We start from the raw sequence: 27887 nt of genomic DNA, 5'->3' as shown, positions 1-27887 counted from the left end.
CACCATGCCAGGCGTGCACGTCTATGCTGTGGAGTCAGTGGTAGTCTTCTGAGCGGACGCCGGGAGTGCAGGCCTCCTTCAACCAATCGACGGGAAATTGTTCTGGTCGATATTGGAACAGCCAGAGTGTCTTGCACATGCTGAAGAATGGCGGTTGACGTGGCGTGCGGGGCTGCCACCGCTTGGCGGCGGATGCGCCGATCCTCGCGTGCTGACGTCACTCGGGCTGCGCCTGGACCCCTCGCACGTGCCACATGTCCCTGCGCCAACCATCTTCGCCACAGGCGCTGCACCGTGGACACATCCCTATGGATATCGGCTGCGATTTGACGAAGCGACCAACCTGCCCTTCTCAGCCCGATCACCATACCCCTCGTAAAGTCGTCTGTCTGCTGGAAATGCCTCCGTTGACGGCGGCCTGTCATTCTTAGCTATACACGTGTCCTGTGGCACACGACAACACGTTCTACAATGACTGTCGGCTGAGAAATCACGGTACGAAGTGGGCCATTCGCCAACGCCGTGTCCCATTTATCGTTCGCTACGTGCGCAGCACAGCGGTGCATTTCACATCATGAGCATACCTCAGTGACGTCAGTCTACCCTGCAATTGGCATAAAGTTCTGACCACTCCTTCTTGGTGTTGCATTTGCTCTGTCAGTCAGTGTATTATTAAAGATTCCCGTGAGTAATGAAAACAAACTGAAAGAAATTAGAATAATAAAACAAATTGCCAGAGCAAATGGCTACAACCCAGAAATGATAGACAAAATTATACTAAAAAAGAAAATGGAGAAAAAAATAAAAACCACGAGAGAAAAAAGGAAATCTCTGAACGTAGTCAATTTGTAATATTTACGCATTTTGGAAATGAAATTTTTAAAATCGCTAATATATTCAATAAATTTCAACTCAAAACACAATTTAGAACCAGAAATAAAATATCAGAATATATATAATGCACATAGTATCAAGAAAAATGATATCTACACTAATTCGGGAGTATATAAGTTCACTTGTAACGACTGCAAAATGTTTTACATAGGAAGGACTGGCCGAGCCTTAAATCAAATATATCAAGAACATTTCAAGGCAATAAAAGTACAACAAATATTCAGCTTTTGAGGAGCACATTTAGGGATCGAAAAGGACATGAAATTAATTGTTAAAGATAATTATGTATTTGAACTAAATACCCACGAAAATATTGAAATATTCCTGGCGCAAATAACGGAACCTGATAAAATTTTAAATGAAACAGTCGCAAGCAACATGTTGTTCACGACCTTGAGGTGACGTAGTAACATCTACTCCCAGTGTTCCCCGTTCTTAAAGCTGAACGTTTGTCTAATACTAGATCACGAGGATAATCCAGCCCTTCCTATGGTACGTCATATACATTTTTCCACCATCATTAAGTTTTATATGTGTTTTAAACATACTTTTACACTTTTTCATTTTCTTATTTTACAGTTGATCTCAAAAGGCCTCTATTTCAAAACTGAATGTGACAACACGTTCATCTAAAATCAAATGTTTTAAAATATTTCAAAACTTAGAGTCCGAAAACGGGTTCTGAAATAAAATTTAATGTGCTAATACGACTGTATAAGTTTAATTATAATAACTGTTTCAAGTAGGTGAGAGGAGTACGGTTTGGCGAAATTCGTCCAGAAGGTGAGATAGGTTGATTAGATAATTCTCGAAACACCCAGTACGCCACATTCTCAGCCAGTTCTGAAAGGAATTACAGTCGAATATCGATTTCTCGAATCTCCATTACTCGAATTTTCATTATCTCGAAGTAACATAAATTTCCCGACCGTTTGTGCTATTCTTCACGTGTATTTATCTCTCTATTGCTCGAAATTCGGTTCCACGAATTTCTCGATTTCTCGAAGCAAACATTTCCTCCCTTGAAGCAAAAAATGCTACGTAACTCGAATTTTGGGCAACATTAATTGTGCAATACGCCATTATTGGTTTGTGAGGAACAGTTAACAAGTAATGAAAGGTTTATAGTGATGCTGGGAGCTAATATGACTGGAACCAAAAAGTGAAAATTTCTAGGGATCGGAAAACTGGCGAAGCCTCGCTGTTTCTCGGGTGTGAATTAATTACCTGTTAATTACGAAAGCAACCCCCCCCCCCCGATATCGTGGATGACAAGCTCCATTTACTAATCTCGGCTGCGTGGTATTGAAGAGAAGTTTCAACGTGAAAGGAGGACAGGTTAACAGTAACAAACAGAAGAGACTAACGGATTTTTTCACTACTTGCTTCATTACTGTATGTGCTGTATCCTGTCTTCTAAAAAGTTACTGTATTAAGGGTTATAATTAAAGTGATGCCATAAAATAGAGTGTGTTTGTATATTATTGAATACTGTTAAAATAATGTAGCCTATTCAGTATAATCCCGTAGTTATACGTGATTCAATTATGTGCTATACATGCTCAAAATCTGTATTCCCTATATCTCGAAATTTTGATAACTCGAAATAAAATTTAGCTCGCGAGGTGATTCGAAATATCGAAGTTCCGCAGTATTATTATTATTATTATTATTATTATTATTATTATTATTATTATTATTATTATTATTATTATTATTATTATTATTATTATTATTATTGTACCGGGCGGTACACCTCTACACCGTTTATTTAAAAGTTGCGCCAGTTGAAACTCCTCTTCTGGAGGAAGGTTGAACTTTATCTACTCTATTAATTCTCTACTTTCTCAGAAGATGTCACCACGTGGAAAATTTTGAGTTTTTGAACTGTGTCACTTTTGATGTGTTTTTGTTTAGCTTGAAGTAAGAAGTGTGAACTTTCTCTTCTAGAGGACACTACTGAAGATCAACAATAGTGCAACCTAGTGCGGAGTCAAAGAACTATTTTGTTGAAGAAATTTTTATTTCAAATGTTTGTTCTTTGCTAAATTTCTTTCTGTTATTGTTTAAGTTGGCTGTATACCCCTCTCTTTCCCCTTGTTTTGCATGTAGCCAATCCCGAATTTCTTAAATTAATTTCTATCCAATCAGATGTATCTTCCCCCAACTTGAATCGATTGCGGGGTCCTAGCCAATAAAATAATTGTGGGCGGGTGTTTTCATTCCCCTAACGCCTAGAACCTTCCACGAGAGGTTATAAACTGCTGATTTTTGGGTCTCCGTGCGACTTCTGTTCCATCTTTCAGTGTGTTAAGTACATAGCAGGAGGCGGGAAGCGCCTCTTTCTTCGGCAGCGGTCAACAACAAGGTAATGGCCGATTAATAACTTCTTTCTTTGCTAGCTCAGCAGTTTAACTTTCGGGGCGGGTTCTAAGCGTTCAACCATGTAACCTTTTCCTAAAATGTAACTACTCTTTTCATATATTCTCTTTTAAAGCTTCATACTGGGATAGAGAGTGCTAACCCTCTCGAGCTCCCACTCATATTGTTGTGAGGTGAACTTAGTTTTCTCAATCTATTCTTCGTTAACGTAAAACAAATTGTTCTCTTCTTAAGTCACCTCTTTAGAATGGGATTAGCCCTTGCATTAACGGCCTAGCGCCAAGTAGGTCTTAATCAAAGTGTATTAGGAGTGCAAGTTCGCCTCCTCTCAAATTGTTTTAGAGGTCATTTAATTAACCTTCTTGTCATTTAATAGACCTCAGTAGGTTGGGTATTTTACCCCTGTGTATATGTCCTTTGAGGACAGCTTAAAGGTGGAGTTTGGTGTGGCCTGGGAGAGGCTTAAAATTGAGAGCGAGTGGCTCTTTTGAAAATGGTATATTGTATGCCTCGAGGAGGCTTTTCAGTGTAATTTGGAGCAAGGGCTCCTAGGTATGAATGGGGTTTTCTGCCCCTCTGTTAAAATTGTGTTTGGGGTAAAACTGAGCTGATTGCCCAAGAATTATGTTTCTGACTTTTGAAGCCCCAAATGGGGTACCTATGTAAATGTATTTTTCAATTGTGTTTCGGCTACTAAGTACCTGTTCTATTTGTTGTTACCTAATTTTGAAAAGAAAATATAACCTTGTTAAATTTTACGTTAACTTTGATTCCGTAGTTTGAGACCCATTCACGCCCACACCTTCTTACACCTCTACCTACCATCAAAACGCGGTAACAAGTGGTAGCAGAGCGTGGTTGAATGGGTCTCAATTTAGCCCCTTTTGACGGCTAAACACTGTTTTGATCCGAACTCTAACCATTTTCTCAGTTGCTGGAAATTTTTTATTGAGGTTGTTCAAAATTTTTTTTTCGTCATCATGCCCGGCCCTCGCGATGTTCTCCTCCTTAACTATTTGCGCAAAGAGGAGTTGATCTACGAATTAACTATTAGAAACGTGCAATCTGGAGGCACGGTTGCTATCGACACTAACAAACTTAGAGAGTCCCTTGATTTGCCCATTTCCATCCCCAATTTGGGAGAGAAAGAAATTGATGACTCTCTTTCCACGATCGTCGAGAATATTTCTGGGCTAGCATCGGTAGTTAGTTTTTTTGATGAAAATGATCCGTCTCCTAATCAAATTAAGCGTGTGCAAGGCAGACTATATCACTTTTCAAATAGAGTTAATGATCTGTTGTCTCTAAAGGTGAATGACGTTCAGAGGAAGGAAGCTAATACGCTCCTTGAAACTATTTCTGAATTGTCTAGTAAAGTCACTCAATTGTTAACTGGGGAAGTTCCTCCCAAATCTGATCAGCCCACCATAGTGAATGCAGGTAGTGAGGAAGCGCCTCCCAAGGGAGAAGTCAATAGGATAACCGTTGCTGCTCAAACTATCCCGGCCCCATTGGACACCGAATCTGAACGCCGTGCATCGTTGAGTAACATCCGTTCTGAATTAACTTCCTTACCATTGAAACCTTTACCTACTATGTCACCCGGGTTTAGCAGCTTGCCTCATCCATTGGCAATGTTGCTCAGAGGTATTTCTAAGTTTTCTGTTAACACCACCAGTGATGTAATTTCATTTTTAAGATTTCTAGTTGAATTTCAGGATCACGCCCTTGTGTTTTCTCTTTCCCCTTGTCAAATTTTGCAAATTATCTATCCTTATGCTATTGGTGTTCTCTCAGATAAAATAGTAAGAGCTATTGCTGAACAGTCATCTATTGAAGATTTTCACGCACACTTGCTTGCAAATTTCATTCCTGCCCGCGCGAGGTCATCTCTGATTCAGAAATACTATTATCGGGTACAGCGCTTGGATGAAAACTTGGCTGATTTCATACAGGACATTAAGTTTTATACTAGGGTGTTTGCTCTCCACTTCCCTGAGGATCAGATCGTGCAAGCTATTGTTGAAGGGATCTCCCCACCCTACAGGTCATATTTGTGTTTCGCGGCATGCCCGCAAACTTTCTCGGAACTTGAAGCATTGGCCGTCTCAGCGGAAGGAGTTAGATACGCCGATTCCTTGCGTGTTGCGAAAGAACACCCGCCTTCCTTTAGTAACACTCGGCCTCCACCTCGCCGATCAGTCACCCCTCGTAAATGTTATGCTTGCGGGTCGCCTGACCATCTGCGCAATAAGTGTCCTCTGATCAAGTCTAGTAGGGCAAATAATGGAGCTGGTTCATCACAGGGCTGTTTTAAATGTGGGGCTTTCTCACATATCTCCAAGAATTGTCCCAATTCGAATAGCACCCCCTCCTGCTCAACTTCTGGGGTAACTTCCAACAACAGTCAAAAGTGACTAGTGGCTTCGGCTGAGTCAACTAATCCATCTTCCCAAGGCTCAGCCCCTGGCAAAAAGGTCGAGAATTCAGGGAACGATAAGTCTTCGAATACATCTTTTGAATGCCCCAAAGAGTGTCTTAGGATTGCGGCGGATATCCCCGCACCTGTTCCTTTTCTTAAGATTGAGATAAATAACGAACCTATAACAGCTCTATTAGATTCAGGCAGTGTTTGTTCCATTATTTCGGCTGAATGGTACTCCAAATTGAAATCTGTTTGTAAACTACCTGTCTATGACTCTTCTCCTGTTAAATATGTTTCGGCTAATACATCTCCATTAGAAATTCTAGGTTCTTTACTGGTCAAAATTCGTATTTTTAAGTTTACATGGAAAATCAAACTGTTTGTGGCTAAGCACTTGTCTTGCCCCATCATACTGGGAGCGGACTTTATTTCTCACACTGGTCTTGTGCTCGATCTCCAGTCTAGGTCGTGCACATTCAAATTTGCTTCTAGTTGTAAAATCCCACTATTAACGTGTAATTCTGTGTCATGTTTCTCTATTTCGCCTACCCAGGATGAGATGTTGTTAGACCTTAGACATCTACCTGAGGAGCAGGCTAATAGTATTCGTAAATTATGTCAGTCATTTCCAGAGGTATTCACTGATACTCTTGGTGTTACTGATCTTATTGAATACAAAATTGAGGTCACGGATTCGATTCCTGTCCGTTTTCCACCTTATAGGCTATCTCCACCTAAAATGAAGGCTCTGAAAGAAATCATCGATCAGATGTTGAAGGATGGTATTATTAGGCCCTCTAAGTCGGCGTATTCATCGCCTATTTTTCTAGTCCCGAAACCCCAAGGAGGCTTCAGGCCTGTCATTGATTACAGGGCTCTCAATCGGAAGGTGGTGTTGCAATCTGTGCCCCTTCCTGACCTTCATTCTTGTTTTTCATGGTTTCGTAAGGCCAAGTTCTTCACTATCTTGGACTTGAATCAGGCCTATAATCAAATTCCCCTTGCCGAAGAGTCTAAACACCTTACAGCGTTTGCCACGGACTGGAATTTATACGAATACAACCGCGTGCCTTTCGGGCTCCCCACGGGGGCAGCTGTGCTCACTAGGCTACTAGATAGGGTCTTCTCCGACATCAAATTTGAATACTTATATCACTACTTGGATGATGTCGTCGTGTTTTCGGAGACCTTCGAAGAACATCTAGATCATCTGCGAGAAGTTCTGAATCGCCTTCGTAAGGCTGGGTTAACTGTTAAGTTGTCCAAGGTTGCCTTTGCTAAGCCCTCTATGTCTTTCCTAGGGCATATTGTGTCACCTGATGGTGTAGCAGTCGATCATTCTAGAACACAGGCCATCCGTGATTTTAAACCTCCCAAGGACATTAAAGGCATCGCCAGGTTTATTGGTATGGTGAATTTCTTCAGAAAGTTCATTCCTAACTTTGCTAATAGAGCGGCGCCCTTAAACCTTCTTCGTAGGAAAGGCATCAAATTCGAGTGGGGACCTTCTCAACAAGCCGCTTTTGAAGATCTGAAATTAGTTCTCTGTAATGCCCCTGTCCTTGCTATGCCTGATTTCTCAAAGAAATTCATCGTCCAAACGGACGCGTCGTCGTCAGCTGTAGCTGCAGTCCTTCTTCAAGAGACTGAACTAGGGAGGCGACCCATCGCCTATGCATCTAGGACTTTGTCGGCTCAAGAAGCCAATTATTCCATCTATGAGCTCGAAGGTTTGGCAGTCTTATTCGCCTTAGAGAAGTTCCGTCTCTATCTGGAACATGTCAAATTCGACCTGGAAACAGATAATCAAGCCTTAAGCTGGGTCTTAGGTAGGCCGCGTCGTACTGGTCGTATAGCCCGTTGGGCCATTCGTATTTCTGCCTTCCAATTCGATGTCAGGCATATCAGAGGTACTGAAAATGTTGTTGCTGATGGACTCAGCCGTATGTTTTCAAACGAGGTCGAGACCCACGAACCGGTCGACAGTTCATCAGCTTCCGAGTCCATACTATCCGAGGTTAATGCCATCCTAACAGATGCTCCCATGCTTTTTAGAGATATTGAGAAATACCAACGTGAAGATCCGACGCTGGCTCCGATAATGGAAACCCTTTCTTCTGGGGAACAGGTTGTCCCTTATGTTCTGAGGAATGGTGTTCTATGTTGCCCATCGAGGCATGATAAGATGATGAAAGTTGTCGTTCCAGCCGTTCTGGTACCTATGATCTTCAAGTATTATCATGAGACCCCATTAGGAGGGCATCTTGGAATCTTTAAAACCCGTGAAAAGATTCGTGAAATGTTCATCTGGAAAGGTATGGACGGTGAAATCCGTGAACTTGTAAAAGCTTGTAAATCATGTTTGCTGAGTAAACCCACCATGTCCACCAAGGTAGGCCTTTTGTCTTCGCATCAAGCGTCGCGCCCCATGGAACGCCTGTATATTGATTATGTAGGACCCTTTCCCCAGTCAAAGGGTAATGCCAACAAGTTCATCTTTGTATGTGTAGATGGTTTTACCAGATTTTCTTGGTTATTCCCGACTAAGCTGGCTACCGCTCAGTCCACCATTACCTGTCTAAATTCCATTTTTGCTTCTTTTGGTCCGTCCCAATATATTGTATCTGATAATGCTAAGGCGTTCACATCAAATCTTTTTCGTAAATTCTGTTTTGACTTGTCCATCTCTCATGTAACTACTTCTGCTTATTACCCTCAACCATCTCTGGCTGAACGGGTTAACCGTAATCTCAGGTCTGCACTTATTGCCTATCATCATGAAGATCATTCCAGGTGGGACACGTCCCTGCATTGGATAGCTTTTGCTTTGAATTCGGCGGTTCATGAATCTCACAAGTTTACTCCAGCTTCTTTGATGTTCAAGTTTGTTCCCAACTCGCCGCTCTCTAACCTCTGGTCTCTGAATGACATTCTACCCGAGACAATAGATCCGGATAACATTAAAGATCTTTGGAAGAAGGCTAAAGCCAATCTTAAAGTGTCTCATGAAAAGGTTAGGGAAAGGTATGATCGTGGACGGAGATCCACCCCTTTGAAGGTAGGTGACCAGGTTATGGTCAAAAATTTTGTTCCCGCGGGCAAGCTTGCCCCCAGATTCCATGGGCCATGCATCATTCTCGATTTTCTCACACCGGTTACATTGTTAGTAAGCAATCCAGCCACCGAGAGGATATTTAGGGTTCACCTGTCCCAGGTGAAACCGGTGTAAAATTTGTGTCAACTTGCTTCATATAATTTGATAGGAATATGATGGTTATATTTTTTTTTTGAGTTCCACTTTTAAGGCATTCTGCTCCTTCTATTTTATTTTATATGTAAGCATTTCTGTAAACCTCCCCCGATTGTTAAACTGCCATCCTGTCCTTGTCACGGCCATTACCACGCTCCCGTCTCCTGCTCCACTAAATACAGTGGCTGGCTTAGATGAAATGCCATGAATATCGCCACGCCGCTGGCCCCTCAATCTACATGCCTGTGCCCTCAAAAAAAAAGATGATGGTCCAACACAATTTTGCCGCCGAGCTTTTATGTTTCAGTGCCCCCGCAGCCGCGCAGCGCCGTGCAGCAACTGGGGAGGGGGATGGGCCCCCTCCTCTCCAGCGAGGACGACATGTGTACGGCGAGCCGGAGCTCTCCTCCCGGCCAAGGCTGATGTGCGGCGCACGACCTGCTACTGGCCCGCAGCCTGTATATGTTCACCGCGGGCGCGGCGTATTTCAACACCTCTGCTCCCCTCATAGTGCGGGCGAGCGGTATCTCAGGGTACTTGAGGGGTCCGAGCCGCCTCCTTTCGACGCAAGCTGCAACGGCCGGTCTGGCCATCCAACTTAATCTACATCAACTACATGGACAGTCACCTTAAGCAATAATTACACTTGGGAATTCAACAACAATATTTGGTGGACATTGCAAAATTTTCTTCACTTTTAAGTAGTAAAAGTTTATCTTCAGAAATTCAAATTCTACAAACATAAAGACTTTCATTCACCTGCAACAACAACATGTTGAAACTGAATTAAGAAATCTTGTAAATGCTCCTGCTATCTATCTTCATATCAACATCATTACTTGGACTTTGTTTCAAACTGATCTCATGCGTCACCCCTGGAGGAACTTTTGGGGGGGGAGGTCTGTACCGGGCGGTACACCTCTACACCGTTTATTTAAAAGTTGCGCCAGTTGAAACTCCTCTTCTGGAGGAAGGTTGAACTTTATCTACTCTATTAATTCTCTACTTTCTCAGAAGATGTCACCACGTGGAAAATTTTGAGTTTTTGAACTGTGTCACTTTTGATGTGTTTTTGTTTAGCTTGAAGTAAGAAGTGTGAACTTTCTCTTCTAGAGGACACTACTGAAGATCAACAATAGTGCAACCTAGTGCGGAGTCAAAGAACTATTTTGTTGAAGAAATTTTTATTTCAAATGTTTGTTCTTTGCTAAATTTCTTTCTGTTATTGTTTAAGTTGGCTGTATACCCCTCTCTTTCCCCTTGTTTTGCATGTAGCCAATCCCGAATTTCTTAAATTAATTTCTATCCAATCAGATGTATCTTCCCCCAACTTGAATCGATTGCGGGGTCCTAGCCAATAAAATAATTGTGGGCGGGTGTTTTCATTCCCCTAACGCCTAGAACCTTCCACGAGAGGTTATAAACTGCTGATTTTTGGGTCTCCGTGCGACTTCTGTTCCATCTTTCAGTGTGTTAAGTACATAGCAGGAGGCGGGAAGCGCCTCTTTCTTCGGCAGCGGTCAACAACAAGGTAATGGCCGATTAATAACTTCTTTCTTTGCTAGCTCAGCAGTTTAACTTTCGGGGCGGGTTCTAAGCGTTCAACCATGTAACCTTTTCCTAAAATGTAACTACTCTTTTCATATATTCTCTTTTAAAGCTTCATACTGGGATAGAGAGTGCTAACCCTCTCGAGCTCCCACTCATATTGTTGTGAGGTGAACTTAGTTTTCTCAATCTATTCTTCGTTAACGTAAAACAAATTGTTCTCTTCTTAAGTCACCTCTTTAGAATGGGATTAGCCCTTGCATTAACGGCCTAGCGCCAAGTAGGTCTTAATCAAAGTGTATTAGGAGTGCAAGTTCGCCTCCTCTCAAATTGTTTTAGAGGTCATTTAATTAACCTTCTTGTCATTTAATAGACCTCAGTAGGTTGGGTATTTTACCCCTGTGTATATGTCCTTTGAGGACAGCTTAAAGGTGGAGTTTGGTGTGGCCTGGGAGAGGCTTAAAATTGAGAGCGAGTGGCTCTTTTGAAAATGGTATATTGTATGCCTCGAGGAGGCTTTTCAGTGTAATTTGGAGCAAGGGCTCCTAGGTATGAATGGGGTTTTCTGCCCCTCTGTTAAAATTGTGTTTGGGGTAAAACTGAGCTGATTGCCCAAGAATTATGTTTCTGACTTTTGAAGCCCCAAATGGGGTACCTATGTAAATGTATTTTTCAATTGTGTTTCGGCTACTAAGTACCTGTTCTATTTGTTGTTACCTAATTTTGAAAAGAAAATATAACCTTGTTAAATTTTACGTTAACTTTGATTCCGTAGTTTGAGACCCATTCACGCCCACACCTTCTTACACCTCTACCTACCATCAAAACGCGGTAACAATTATTATTATTATTATTATTATTATTATTATTATTATTATTATTATTATTATTATTATTATTATTATTATTATTATTATTATTATTATTATTATTATTATTATTACTCTAAAGAGATAAAGGGGAAAACAAAAGTGAAATGTCGAAGGATTTCGCATTTCTTTGGTGGCGTTTTTTACACGGTGGAAGTCTCTCCAAGGAATTCATCCATTGACCATTCAAAATGTAAAATAAGTGTAGTGAATTCAACCGAACTCTGTATCATTTTATTACCACAACACAATGGACGTCAATGTGTAAGAATCAAACTAAAGTCGTGTCCAAGTCCGGTACCATAGCAAACTGTTTGGCATGTTGGTCTTTGGGTCATGTTGCCCCGAGTTCTATTCCTGACCATGTCGAGAACGTTAATCTGCGTTGATTAATACCTCTACCTCAAGGACAGCGTGTTTGTACCGTGTGCAACATTAGAATTCATCATAGGTAGAGCTCCAGCCTCACTTCTATGCCGTTAACTCGAAAGACTTGCACCAGGCTTCTCCAGACCCACTTTATTATAATAGAGAAATAAAGAGACTAAAAAGTAGGTGCAGACTGGAAAGAAATAGAGTTAGAAAAGGCTGTGGAAGTAAGGAGAAATTGAAGGAACTTACTGGAAAATTGAATCTAGCAAAGAAGTCAGCTAAGGATAACATGATGGCAAGCATAATTGGCAGTCATACATATTTTACTGAAAAATGGAAGGGTATGTATAGGTATTTTAAGGCAGAAACAGGTTCCAAGAAGGACATTCCAGGAATAATTAATGAACATGGGGAGTGTGTATGTGAGGATCTTCAAAAGGCAGAAGTATTCAGTCAGCAGTATGTAAAGATTGTTGGTTACAAGGATAACGTTGAGATAGAGGAGAAGACTAAGGCCAAAGAAGTATTAAAATTTACATATGATAACAATGACATTTACAATAAGATACAAAAGTTGAAAACTAGAAAAGCGGCTGGAATTGATCAGATTTCTGGGGATATACTAAAGACAATGGGTTGGGATATAGTACCATATCTGAAGTACTTATTTGATTATTGTTTGGTCGGAGGAGCTATACCAGATGAATGGAGAGTTGCTATAGTAAGCCCTGTGTATAAAGGAAAGGGTGACAGACATAAAGCTGAAAATTACAGGCCAGTAAGTTTGACGTGCATTATATGTAAGCTTTGGGAAGGCATTCTTTCTGATTATATTAGACATGTTTGTGAAATTAATAACTGGTTCGATAGAAATGTTTAGGAAATGTTATTCCACTGAAGCTCAACTTGTAGGATTCCAGCAAGATGTAGCAGATATCTTGGATTCTGGAGGTCAAATGGACTGTATCGATGTTGACCTCTCTAAAGCATTTGATAGGGTGGTAATGGGAGACTACTGGCAAAAATGAGTGGAATTGGTCTAGACAAAAGAGTGACTGAATGGGTTGCGATATTTCTAGAAAACAGATCTCAGAGAATTAGAGTAGGTGAAGCTTTATCTGACCCTGTAATAATTAAGAGGAGAATTCCTCAAGGCAGTATCATCGGACCTTTATGTTTTCTTATATATATAAGTGATATGAGTAAAGGAGTGGAATCGGAGGTAAGGCTTTTTGCGGATGATGTTATTCTCTATAGAGTGATAAATAAGTTACAAGATTGTGAGCAACTGCAGCGTGACCTCGAAAATGTTGTGAGATGGACAGCAGGCAATGGTATGTTGATAAACGGGGTTAAAAGTCAGGTTTTGAGTTTCACATATAGGAAAAGTCCTCTCAGTTTTGATTACTGCGTTGATGGGGTGAAAGTTCCTTTTGGGGAGCATTGTAAGTATCTAGGTGTTAATATAAGGAAAGATCTTCATTGGGGTAATCACATAAATGGGATTGTAAACAAAGGGTACAGATCTCTGCACATGGTTATGAGGGTGTTTAGAGGTTGTAGCAAGGATGTAAAGGAGAGGGCATATAAGTCTCTGGTAAGACCCCAACTAGAGTATGGTTCCAGTGTATGGGACCCTCACCAGGATTACCTGATTCAAGAACTGGAAGAAATCCAAAGAAAAGCAGCTCGATTTGTTCTGGGTGATTTACGACAAAAGAGTAGCGTTACAAAAATGTTGCAAAGTTTGAGTTTGGAAGAATTGAAAGGAAGAAGACGAGCTGCTCGAGTAAGTGCTATGTTCCGAGCTGTCAGCGGAGAGATGGCGTGGAATGACATTAGTAGACGAATAAGTTTGAGTGGCGTTTATAAAAGTAGGAAAGATCACAGTATGAAGATAAAGTTGGAATTCAAGAGGAAAAACTGGGGCAAATATTCATTTATAAGAAGTGGAGTTAGGGATTGGAATAACTTACCAAGGGAGACGTTCAATAAATTTCCATTTTCATTGAAATCATTTAGGAAAAGGCTAGGAAAACAACAGATAGGGAATCTGCCATCTGGGCGACTGCCCTAAATGCAGATCAGTATTGACTGATTGCTGATTGACAGGCCATTAGTATTATACAGATACGTTCGAAGTTCATAAACATATTCTTCCACGTGCCGTTTGTATCTCAGTAATTTTCAATTTGTGGCCAAAATTACGATCTAGCGGGCCAATGCTCAAATGTACTGTTATTCCTTAAGAGGACATGGCCTGGTAATATCTGATTGAAATATAGCCTGGAAGTTGGCATACGAGAACACAAATCACTGACATAATGAGGAATCGAAATACCGGTGCAAGCCAACACAGCCCAGATTTAAGAAGACGTGTGTGCTCCCTACAACAGAAAGGTGGCTATACCAAGAGTTGTCTAATCGACCGCTGAGTCTGCGGCGGTCTTGTCTCTTCTGCTGAGATGCGGAATGTGTGCAAGTTTCCCCGTTTTTGAAGGGTGGCAATGAAAATTAAGTATTGGGCCATTGACCTTGATATTAGGCCCTTTAAAACAGTAGCAATCAAAACTGTGTGTTGATGAGGTGATTTCGTATTATTTATTTGGTGCTGGTCCTAATTCTGGTTAGTATCCACTAAAATGTCATATAGAGGAAATTACCCAACAGAACAGTAAGTGCAAGAAGACTAGTTATTAGGAAAATGGGAAAGAGTTATCCCAAGGGAAGAATTTTAACTGTCAGCGAAACAAAGGTACAAATATAAGTAACTTAAGTTCCTTTACAATTATAGTAGACTGACTTAGGAAATGTCATGGGATAGTCACATAATAGCGTGTGGGGCCTCCTCTGGCACTGCGAACCGCAGTGAGACGCCGTGGAAGTGAGTCGACAAGTCTCTGGTAGTCCTCTGGACGCAGCTGACACCAAATCGTTTGCAGAGCGGCCACCAATGCTGGTCTGTTTGTGGGTGCAGGATCCATGGTACGGAGCCTGCGTTCCAGGGCATCCCAGATATGCTCGATAGGGTTCATATCGGGGCTCCTGCGTAGCCATGGCAGTCGTTGGACCTCCGCTGCATGTTCCTGGAAACATTCCCGGGCGACGTGGGAGCGATGTGGCGGCGCGTTATCATCTTGAAACACCGCAGAACCGTCTGGGCGCTGAAAGGCCAAAAATGGGTGGAGATGGTCTCCGAGCAGCTCAACATACAGCGTACCATTCAAAGTCTCTTCCAGAACAACTACGGGGCCCATTCCATACCAGGAAAATGCACCCCAGACCATAACAGAGACACCAGCGCCCTGGACCACACCTTCGAGGCAGGCGGGATCCATTGCTTCATGTGGTCTGCACCATACACGATGCCTCCCATCGGCATGGTGCAGTTGAAATCGTGATTCGTCCGACCATATCACGTTTCGCCATTGTTCCAGTGTCCATCCCTGGTGACTGGCGACAAATGTGCGTCGTTGTGCCCGATGACCTTGGGTTAACAGTGGCATCCGTGTGCGGCGCCGCCTCTAATATCCCATAGAAACCATGTTCCTACGGATTGTCCAATGGGAGAAGTATCTAGCACGGCCTGTGTTGCATTGAGCCGTGATTTGTTGCACGGTTGCCCGTCTGTCACTATTGACAATCCGTCTCAGATGTCGCCGGTCACGGTCATCGAGGGTGGCTGGACGGCCGGTCGCTCGTCTGTTGTGGACGGTCACACCCGCATTCAACCATTCACGATACACCCTGGACACGGTTGATCGTGTGAAGCCGAATTCCCGCACCACTTCCGAAATCGCACTTCTCATCCTTCGGGCACCGACCACCATACCCCGTTCGAACGGTGCCAGCTCACCACGACGTTCCATGTTACACCTGTCACATGCACGGCCACTGCTCACAAGGTCCCCTATACAACTGCCGCTGGCACAGGGGGCGTGTGGTGCGCAGATAACTCACCTGTGCATCAGTGCTCCGCTCTCCCATGACATTTGCTCAGTCAGTGTACAACGTCAATAATGCAAAGCATAACCCCAAATCTACGTGACTAACCAGCATGACTGTCTGAGCAATGTTAAAGGATTTTATGCCAAACATGGTTATTATTCTCGTAACCATATTAAATAAAAGGTTTTCCTTTTCTTCCCCTTTTACGGCGTACAAATTATACATTTATTGACATCCTAAAAGTGTTTATTCCGAAATAAAACCTCATTCACAGATTTAAGAGTGTTATTTAACATTCAGTAGAATATGTCATCTCAGGAATTCTGTGTGTTAGTGACCTGTTGCTTATCACCTCTCATATAGTGTGCTGAAAGCATATGGTTGATTGCTTGTGGTTGCAATTAATGCATGTAACTAAACCCATGGCGCAACAGCCGCCAAGGGCCTTGTCCTACCAAGTGACTGCTGCTCACCCCGGAGGCCTGCAGATTGCGAGGCGTCGTTTGATGGCACGGCGAATGCTCTCAGCCGTTATTCTTGGGTTTCTAAACCAAGACCGCTATCTCACTGTCAGACAGCTACTGAATTGTAATCACGTAGGCTGAGTGGGTCTAGAACCTACCCGCAGATCCAGGTAAATATCTATGATCTGGCCGGGAACTGAACCCGGGGCCACCGGGACACAAGGCAGACATGCTAACCCTACACCACGGGAACGGCTATACGTGCACATATGACGTAATAATATATTGAATTGCTACTCTCAGTTTTCCTTAAATATTACTATTAACAATCCTATAACTAAAATGATACGTTAATGTAATTAACTATTTTTATTATTATTATTATTATTATTATTATTATTATTATTATTATTATTATTATTATTATTATTATTATTATTATCATCTTCAGGTTGCACCGACACAGATAGGTTTCATGTCGTCGACGATATTATTATTATTATTATTATTATTATTATTATTATTATTATTATTATTATTATTATTATTATTATTATTCCTTGTACAATTCTAATGATCCCGGGACATCGATATGCTCATCTTTACCGCTTGAGTAATTGAAAATCATAATATTTTGCCATTCCCTTCCGACAGTCTTATGATGGTTTGTTAACAGCATCCTTTGCAGAGAACGAATAATAATAATGTTATTTGCTTTACGTCCCACTAACTACTCTTTTACGGTTTTCAGAGACGCCGAGGTGCCGGAATTTTGTCCCGCAGGAGTTCTTTTACGTGTCAGTAAATCTACCGACACGCGGCTGACGTATTTGAGCACCTTCAAATACCACCGGACTGAGCCAGGGTTGAACCTGCCAAGTTTGCAGAGAACGAGCGCACAAATCATGTCATAATAAACGGTGGCGGACTTCTCAAGAAAACTCTGGACAACGTTTTAATGTTTATATTATTTTTGCACTAATGCTACAGATGCAAAAGACCAGTCTAAAAAAGAAGCAAGCTAACAGTTTACGTGATATTTGATACCGTGATCATACACAGAACCTCTAGTTGTCTTTTTTGCTAGGGGCTTTACGTCGCACCGACACAGATAGGCCTTATGGCGACGATGGGACAAGAAAGGCCTAGGAGTTGGAAGGAAGCGGCCGTGGCCTTAATTAAGTTACAGTCCCAGCATTTGCCTGGTATGAAAATGGGAAACCACGGAAAACCATCTTCAGGGCTGCCGACAGTGGGATTCGAACCCACTATCTCCCGGATGGAACCTCTAGTTTTATGTGGATTCCAAACAACGTTTAATCTTTTCACAAATCTGGCATGAATTTCGGAAAACGCTAAGGCATTTCACGAAGTGACGGTTTCCACCATTTGCCAATAACATGTAAATAGGCGGAAAACTAATCTCTCCTTCGGTATCCTCCCTGGAACAGTTAGATTCCTCAAGTTATTGGTGAGTGAGGAAACGCAGGTGCACATTTTTCGTGGGACTGAAGAACATCCATACAAAAATCCCGCCATAATTATAGAAATATTACGTATCGCATTAGTTCCAGTTACAATGAGCACTCTTCAACAACAAACCCTTTTCATACGTGGCATTTTCGGTACTTACCACGGAGATAAATGAACTTCACCATACTCTAAATATATTTCAAACATTAAACAATTATTATAAAACATGTTATAATTCAATTAAGAGAACCGTGCATTTAAAATAATTTCTTGGAAGAGAATTATCTGCGGTCGCTGGTATGATTCGTACCGAGATCAACCTTCATACGCGATCTCAGTTTACAGGCGAATATAAAACTTAATGGTTAACCAGTTGTTTAGATCCGGTAGTATGGTATATAAGGGCTATTACACAATCTGAATATGAACGAATATTACAGGCAGGCGAGTGCACAAGATATGATAAAATTAATGTAATCAGCAAACGAAAACACATATGGTCCCATTTTGCAGCATTGCAGAATAGTAATAATCTACACTATGAAACAATCTCCTTTTCTATAAGACTGAAGTGTGTTCATACATGCACTCACCATTCTAAATTATTCTATTTTGGAGAATTTCCGGGAAATAACAAACGATAGTACACACAACTTCAAATTTCACCACAGAGTCCAAACTAGTAAATTCTATACTTGCATTCAAGAAGTCAAAGAGAAAGATAAAAGGTATGCCTTCCTGCTGTACTCTGGTGACGGATCTTGTGATGATAGTATTACTGTTCTTGAATTCCGCTGTGCAGCGCTGAGGCTGCAGACATAAATCCACTTTCAAATCACGAAAAAGAATAATATGAAAAGGGCCTTTCGAAATTATTTCTGATGCTTTGTAGAGTGTTAATAACTGCTGAGACCACGGTGCCAATTGTTTATTTGTATGGAAGCGATATGAATTATTGTTTAGAGTTAAGTTTTCAACACCCAGAATAATATGCACAATGTCTCTTATGTTTATGTGATGTAATATATATAATCTGGTGGGAAACTTTACATTCCATGGAGATTTGACTCTACTTCTGTGAAAAAACGGCTAAGGAGCAAGTCTTCGTGGAAATGTAAAGTTTCCCTGCAGTATGCCTTTTTCACGTGCAAAAAGTTAACGTGTCTGATTTTTAATGTTCCTGTTTTGGTGCGAGTATAATGTTGCATTAACTCATATAGGTTTTTGATTACGATGAAATAGAAAATAGTATGGCAACTGACGTTAGAGCTGGAACTCGTCATCTCTTGAATGTTAGCTTACAGCTACTTTCCTGGAAAAATGACCTATTCACTCGTACTAAATTTGCCAGTCATGATGTGAACTTTTAAAATGAATGTTCAGGTAGACGGCCAAGTCGGTGCATGCATTCGATTTACTACTACAACTAAAATGTTTTCATTCCTCCCCTGAAGGGCGAGGCGGGCCTCTTAGACGGTGACGCCGTCTCTCAGATCGGGAGAGTTGTTACTGTGAAGGAGATGCTCGGAGAAGGTGAGGGGGTTTTCGGCCGTGGCCTATAGTAGGAACTGTCCCGGAATTCGCATTAGTGCAGGAGAATGGAAAACCACGGAAAACCATTCTCAGAACAGCCGACGGTTGGGGCCAGACTTGAGGTCCAGCCCTGTCCCGTCTTCCGAAGGCAGAGGCGTAGAACCACGGTACAGCCGTGGCCACCCCTTCTCTGCTTGGTTGGCCGGTCAGAGTGCAGAGCTGTAGGACCACGGACCAGCCGTGGCCAATTACGGGCCGAGATTCACTTTGCATCTGCCGACCTTCAATTTTGAATGTAAGATGACGAGTTCCAGCTCTAACGTCAGTTGCCATTCCATTTTCTATTTCATCGTCATCTATCTATCTATCTATCTATCTATCTATCTATCTATGTTTTCATCACCCCTGAAGGAATGGGGCAGGCCACCTAGAGGGTTACGCCCCCTCTCTGGCCAAGAGATGCGGGCGGGTTGAAAAGGAAGTAAAGGATTGAGGGTAGGCGTAAAGGATGTGAATTAAGAGGGAGATGAGAGGGCTTTTTCCGGCCTATGGGCGAATTGCTTTATTGCATCAATTAGTTTACATATAAAAAGATTACGAGAATGAAATTTCTTGACTACATTAACTTTGTTTTCCTTTTTTTTAATTTTGTGAAACTTTAAAAAAGACATTTTTGTGTTTCTTTCATACCTTTTGTCATAGTGACACTATAAGATATACACAGTTACAGGTGTCACATTATAATGTACGATGGAAGCAGAGATTTTGATATAGGCCTATACATCATTAATTCAGCATTTGATTTTCTGAAGTTGCTATCTTCTATATCAGTGTAGTCACATAGTTATAGTATTGCGGATTTCTTAGAGTAATGCAAGAGATCCTTCGCCTAAGTTGACACCAGTACGTAATTGAGTATCTAAGGGAGGAGTGTGAAGGTGGACTGAATGTACATTGTTTTATATAAGATTTGAACACCACAATATTGCCATGTAACCTAAAAGTAAATTGTTCCGTTTTAGTAGGAGTGATGTATCCAAAGGACAGATTGTGCCACAGTATTTCAGTTACCTTGGATGACTGCTACGCTAGGTGGGTACGGAAATTAGGAAAGCATGTCCCGTCCAGTTATAGAGGTCGTCATCCTGGAGTGGGGGCGGGGGTGAGTGGGTGGGATAGTAAAGGGGACCGACTATTATGGGGAACTAATCCAATGTCTCGAGGCGGTTGAAGGTGAAGTGTGTGTTCAGACCTGAGTGGAGGTTTGGTAATGCAAGTTTAAAGTGTGCTTGGCAGCTGCTTGAAGTTGTTCGAGGACGAAGGAAGGGGTGGATATTGAGTAGGAATATGGTAATGAAGCGGATTAAGTTTTCTAACATAGGTGGTGCAAAGACAGAGCGGTTGGAGCCAGTGGGGGAATCAGTCGTACGGACGGGGGCTACGAGATCCGCCAGTCTGTTGGCGTTAGGGGATCGACGGGCCTTACATTTGCGAGAATATGTGGGGTGAATGTCCACGCAGGTATGACATTTGGACGGAAAGTTGAAGTTGGGGGCATATGGAGATGTGATGAGATTGGGAACAGTGAGCGCAGGCTGGTTGTTCAGTGGTGCATCGCGCCATGGGTTGCTGATTGTAAACGAGACACCTGTCACAAAGGATTGCCTGAGGGGGGGAGGGCTTTAGAGGTTTCCAAACTATGATGACACCGAAAAATAGGAACTCAACTGGCGACGATGCGGTCTAAGTCCTCGACAGTGGGCAGGACGATGCGGACCATGAAGGTGGGCCGGAGGAAGTAAAGATGCTTTAAATTACGGATAAGATATCCTGAGTTCACCCAGCGTTAACTCCCGTAAATCAAAGTTGGTCTGAAAATAGACAGATAATTTCGTCCGTGAGCTGACTTTCTTCTTACAGTATACTGTTGATCGCTACTACATGAGCTTTACTGCACCTTGATTCAAGCTCACTTATTATAATACGATCTTGGGAGAATACACATCCTAGATACTTGAAATTATCTGCCTGTTCCAGCTTTGTATGACCAATCTGACATTCAGTTTTCTTGGATTTCTTACCTACTGACATGAATTCAGTCTTCGAAAGGCTAATTTTCATACCATAGTCATTGCACCTATTTTCAAGTTCCAGGATATTAGACTGCAGCCTTTCGGCACAATCTACCATTAAGACCAAGTCGTCAGTATAGGCCAGACTGCTTACTATATTTCCCCTTAACTGAATTCCTCCCTGCCACTTTATACTTTCCAGCAGATGATCCATGTAAACTACGAACAACAATGGTGAAAGATTACAGCCTTGTCTAACCCCTATAAGTACCCTGAACCAAGAACTCATTCTACCATCAATTCTCACTGCAGACCAATTGTCAACATACAGTAACTGCCTTTGATTGATTTTAATAATCTACACTTAATCCCATAGTCCCCCAGTATGGCGAACATCTTTTCCCTCGGTACCCTGTAATATGCTTTCTCTAGATCTACGAAACATAAACACAACTGTCTATTCCTCTCGTAGCACGTTTCAGTTACCTGGCACATACTTAAAATCTGTTCCTAATAGCCCCTATGTGGTCTGAAACCACACTGGTTTTCATCCAGCTTCCAACTTCCTCTCAACCACTAACCGCACTCTCTCCTCCAAGGTACCAGATAATACTTTGCCTGGTATACTAATCAATGAGATACATCGATAGTTGTTCCAAACCCTTCCTGTTCCCTTCCTTATAGATAGGTGCAATTACTGCTTTTGTCCAATCTGAAGGTACCTTACCAACACCCTTTGTTAATCTTATTACTCTATGAAGCCATTACATCCCTGACTTCCCACTATACTTCACCTTCTCAGGTCTAATTTCATCTATTCTTGCTGCTTTATGACGATGTAGTTTATTTAACATCCTTTCCTCTTCCTCAAGAGTAATTTCACCATCACCCTTTTCTTCCTCCCCATGAGCTCGGTTGTTCGCGAGGTCACCAGGAAGATTCCTTTCTACGTTGAGAAGATTTTCAAAATATCCCTTCCACCTGTCGAGTGATTCCCTGGGATCTATTGTGAGTTCACCTGAGTTACCCGAAACGCTATTCATTTTCTTTTTCCCTCCCTCCCTAAGATTCTTTATTACTGTTCAGAAAAGTTTCCATGCTGCTTGATGAAGCCTTTCCAGATTATTAGTATTCTTAGGATCTACCCAAGACTTCTTTTTGCATTCAACAACTATTTTTAGCTCTGTTTCTTTCATCTACGTACAGTTCCCTGTCTGCATCCGCCCTTGTTTGGAACCACTACCGATACGCCTTCCTTTTACATTTACAAGTTGCTCTTACTTCATCATTCCACCAATATGTTCGCTTTTTCCCATCTTAACTCACAGTTGTTCCTAGGCATTCCCTTGCTGTTTCTATTACAGCAACCTTGTATTCCACCCATTATCTTTCTCTATTCTGAACCTGCTTGCTGTCCACCGTTCGGAACTTCTCACAAATCACATCCATGTACTTCTGTCTGATTTCCTTGCCCTGGAGATTTTCTACCCTTCGTCGTTTGCAGACTGATTTCATTATCTCTACCCTAGCCATAGAATTAGTTAGTTCACTACAGATCAGATCGTGGCCTGTATCATCGAAAAATCCCCGAAAAACTCGTAAATTCCTAAGAAGAATGTATTCGTAACTGATAAACCCATACTAGCACAGAAGTCCAGCAAACACTTCCCATTCATTTTAGCTTCCATATCTTCCCCACATTTACCAATCACCCTTTCGTATCCTTCAGTTCTACTTTCAGCTCTAGCATTGAAATCGCCCATTAGCACTATCCTATCCATCCTGTTAAACCTGACTACGGTGTCACTCAGTGCTTCATAAAACTTGTCAACTTCGTACTTATCTGCACCTTCACATGGTGTATACACCGAGACAATTCTCGACCTAATTCATCCAACTGCCAAATCTACCCATATCTTGTTGCGTGCAATAGTATTTTTGATGAACGGCCCTTAGTACCGACACCGGGCGAGTTGGCCGTACGTTTAGGAGCGCGCAGCTATGAGCTCGCATCCGGGAGATAGTGGGTTCGAACCCCACTGTCGGCAGTCCTGAAGATGGTTTTCCGTGGTTTCCAATTTTCACATCAGGCAAATGCTGGGGCTGTACCTCAATTAAGGCCACGGCCGCTTCCTTCCCATTGCTAGGCCTTTCCCGTCCCATCGTCGCCATAAGACCTATCTGTGTCGGTGCGACGTAAAGCAAAATAGCAAAAAGAAAAGATGTAATACCCGTCAAGTACACTTTATAATCTCCTCTCTCTCCTCGTTATCTCCTCTTACCCGAATATCATTTACTCCTAGCACATCCAGATGCATCCTCTTTGCTGACTCAGCCAGTTCTACTTTCTTTCTTCCATGAGCCACATTAATACAGATAGCTCCCCGTCGAATTACATTTCGTTCGCCAAGTTGCTTCGAAGGAGTCCCTCGCCTGTGAAATGAGAGTGGGACTCCGTTACTCCCATAGGTCCGAATTCTGAGCTCGATAAATTCTGTGAATCGGGATGATACCCTTACTTAAACATAGTAAAAGTGAGGATCTCTCCTCTAACGGCTTAGGGACTACTGGTCGATTGTATAGTCCTAGCCGCCGGAGCACAAGGATGACCATGACTCAGTATATGTCCGAGATGCCCACTCCCATTCTAGCAACTGGTGTCCCGACTCTCAAGACCACTCACTAGGCCACTCAGCTGTTGTCCATGGTGTACGAACTAGGACGTGACTATAGTAACCCACACCTTACTTATTCCGGTTTTGAAGTGCTTGTAAAGAAACGTCTGTATTTACAAAACGAACTGATATGCACTGGGTAAGACTGTAGTGGCCCGTAATTTGTTGATAATCATTCATCCATTAAAGGGACAACGAGCAGCTATAAATTACTTATTTCCAAATATATGTAATTAATAACTATATCAGGTGTTTAGTAATCATTTCAGGAGGCATAATTAAGGATTATTTCAACAACAAAAGGCCATATAAAGAGCTGTTTGTAAGGTGCACACAAAAACAGACTTCATTAAAGAATCACAAGTAACTTGTTGATGTATTTCTTAATGCAAAAACTCTGCAATAGTTTAAGTGAAAAGACTTATCATTATATTTATTGGTGCAGAAACTATGTCTTTCCGAACAGTTCAGAGTACACGTTCAATTATGCATAACGCGAGCGATCAATTCTTCTCTTGTGTTTGTGTTTTCTCTGTAAACTTCGCTTTCTATCCATCCCGGAATGCAAAATAGAATGGAGTTAGGTCTGGGGACTGCGATGGCAGTTTTGTGTAAAAACAAACATATCAGCGAATCATTAGTGTCTCGCGGATATTTCTTAATTTAACCTTATGTACACCATTCAAACAACCCTAATACCACATACATTGCAAATTGGACGATTGATTATATTCAGTTATATATTTTACTCGAAATAATTGTAACAACTTGGGATCTGGGAAAACTGGAACTTAATTTTGGTATTGAGACATTTAATTTTTCTATGGTGGCAGTTTAAACACTTTGAGACTGGTATATAGATGGTTGGTACAAATTGTTATTATTATTATTATTATTATTATTATTATTATTATTATTATTATTATTATTATTATTATTATTATTATTATTATTATTGAGAAACCCATCTACAAAAGTAAGTCGTAGTTCCAACAATAGAATAATACTTACTGAATGAATAGATAGATCACATTTGGCGAACTTGATGAGAGAATGCGCAGGCATTAACGCTTCATAAAAGGTTTGCTGGGCAAGGAAAGGGATACGAGGACGCTACAAGTAGTATTACGGAATGACAATGAATATATTGTTAATTTCAAAAATGAGAGTCCAAACTAAATCAGTAATATATCGTCACAACTGTGCCGAAACCGCGAATGTGACATTATTTCCCTTAGGACTGGTCGCGCCTACCAGCCACATATTGATATGCATTCCATCAGAACAATTTTCGTAGAGTTCATTCTTCTATGCGAGGTTGTAAGGTACGAATACAGATCTCTTCACATGACTATTATGATATTTAAGAGTTGTAGTGATAATGTAAAGGTGAGGGCATTTAAGCCTTTGGTAATGCCCTAATTGCAGTTATGGTTCCTTGTGTATGGGAACCACAGCAGGGTTAGTTGATACGTGAACTGGAAAAAAATCCAAATGAGAACAGCGCGATGTGTTCTGGATGATTTCCGAAAAAACAGTAGTGTTACAAAACTGTTGCAAACTTTGGGCTGGGAAGAGTTGGGAGTAAAGTGACGAGCTGTGTCCCAAGCTGTCGATGGAGAGATTACGTGAAATGTCGAGTAAGTTTGAGTGGTGCTTTTAAAAGTAGGAAAGATCATAATATGAAGATAAAACTTGAATTCAAGAGGACAAGTTGAGGCAAATATTCATTTATAAATTATCAAGAGAAATGTTCGATCCGTACGTTTCAAAGTCCTTTGAAATCCCTTGTGAAAAGACTAAGCATACAATTGGTAGGGTATCTGTCAGCTGTGCGACAGACCTAAATACGGGTCAACGATGACTGATTGAAGTTTCTCGATGCGAGCTCTTGTTACCTTGATTTTTGAAGCTACTTTGTACATTTTATCTATTGTCAGCATTTTTCAGTCCCATCAGCTCTTACTCCAACACAGCTATTCTGCTCTACTTACCTTCGTTGCTTATCACGTGCAATTAACTGGATGACACATTAGATTAAACACTCAGTACAGCTGGTTGGCAGTTACTACTGGATACATGTAAAATAATCACATCAAGAGATTTATTATTACTATTATAATTAGTAATAATAATATATGTCATTATTAGGTTGATTGTGTTGGTATTGAAGCCACTGAAATATAACTACAAAAATGGCCCAGTAATAGAATTATTTCAGAAGAACTGTATCACCTATATCCCAGTGAAGGTCTCGACCTCCCAAGAAGAATGCTGCCCAGTCCGATGGCCTGCAGGTACTGGAGCGTCATACAGTAAGAGTGTTAGCATACTCAGTCATATTGCTTGGCTGCCATGTCCAAGTTCATTACCTATCATATCATATAGCTCCTCAGTTAGTCTCACTTGGCTGAGCTAAGCCCATTCCAGACCTCGGTCCAGGATTGAAATTCTTGAATGAGCTGGGAATCAAACCTGCGGTCTACGGGCAAGGGTTAGAATCGTTACCAATACACCTCGGACATAACCTACTCATTAAATTAAAGGCTTAAACTTACACTTACCAGCAAGTTTGAAAACCGTAAGGAATTTACCTCTTCTCTCTGTCTTCAAGATTTTCACATCATCAAAATTACAAGACAGTTGAAATTTATCAGGTATAATAGTCATCTTCAATAAACAGTGACAGTTCAACATCATCATTGTACACGAAGCAAGATATATCTGAAGGTAATGACATAATTATCTGAGCATGACACATAGGTGCAGCAGAAGTTTACTGTACTGTTGGTTTCCGAGAGTCAAGCTGGATAAAGTAATAGTGGATCCCCCTCAAAATAACCAAATAATATTTTCCAGTATTAGGTTCTAAATGTTGTCATCGTCTGTAGTGATAAGTTTAGTTAGTAAGGGAAATATTTTTGTGATAACTTTATTTTAGAGCCTTGCCAGTTGGATGTTGTACCACTTCTAATGAGACTGACTATAGCAGAACACACTTTCTAGAAGGTCATAAAATTAGTAAGAACTTTACACAATCAAACAAACTAAATAATTGCGTTGTAACCGTAATTGAATTATCCCGGTGAAGCCCTTCCAGAAAATTTACACGTCAGCGGATTCAGAGTTAAATTAGATTCAATTCTTGAAAATATCTTTCATCACTAACTAATCGAACTCAATACTAAATAAAAATATGGCAATATCCACCCTCGTGTGTTCCATGTGTGGTAGCCAAGAATGTATTTCTCCCCTTTGGTTTTTTATTCACAGAATACGTTATTTTAACTTTGTTGCTTTTTCATTTATTCATAACAGATAGTAAATAATGGTTAAGGAATGCAGGTGTAGTGACTGCGAGTGTGAGTTGGCATTAAGGAGTACGAGGGGAGAGATGGAAAGTTTGAGGGAGATAAGTGGGATTCTCACCGAGGGCAGGTCTCCCTCAAATAATGTACGGGATACCGGTACGTTAAGTGTACAAGCGTGGTAGGACGAAACGTTGTAGAGGGAGGTGGGTTAATGTTCTAAGAGGAGGGAAACTGAGAGCAAAGGGCTCTATTCAGAGGCAGAATACAGGGCAGGTGTCAGCGAGAAATCGGTATGAATCACTGCAGTTAGAAAAGCAGATGGATGATGACGAACAGGGATCTATTGCAAAGGAGGGTAGAAGTAGGATGCAATGAAAAGGTGGGGGGAGTGTAGAGGAGAGGATAGGGAAAGGGAGGTGGGACAGAGAATTGGGAGGAAGAAAAGGTAGGCGGAGGTAGGCTCTGCAGTAGTGAGAAGTGATAGGGGAGACCAGGTGGTGTGCCGTATCAGAGGCACGAACCAGTGGCCCAGGCACATACGTTTGATATTTAATGTAATTTATTTTGTATTTGGGCGCGCTGTTATGTAAGGAAGACGCCAGACGGGGCCGGTATTTAAGATCATTTTTCATGGATAGGTTAGTAGAATCCTCTACCTCTTACCTGAGTGT

Source organism: Anabrus simplex, chromosome 2 (genome assembly GCF_040414725.1).
Source record: "Anabrus simplex isolate iqAnaSimp1 chromosome 2, ASM4041472v1, whole genome shotgun sequence".
Classification (NCBI taxonomy): domain Eukaryota; kingdom Metazoa; phylum Arthropoda; class Insecta; order Orthoptera; family Tettigoniidae; genus Anabrus; species Anabrus simplex.
This window is presented reverse-complemented; position numbering follows the sequence as displayed.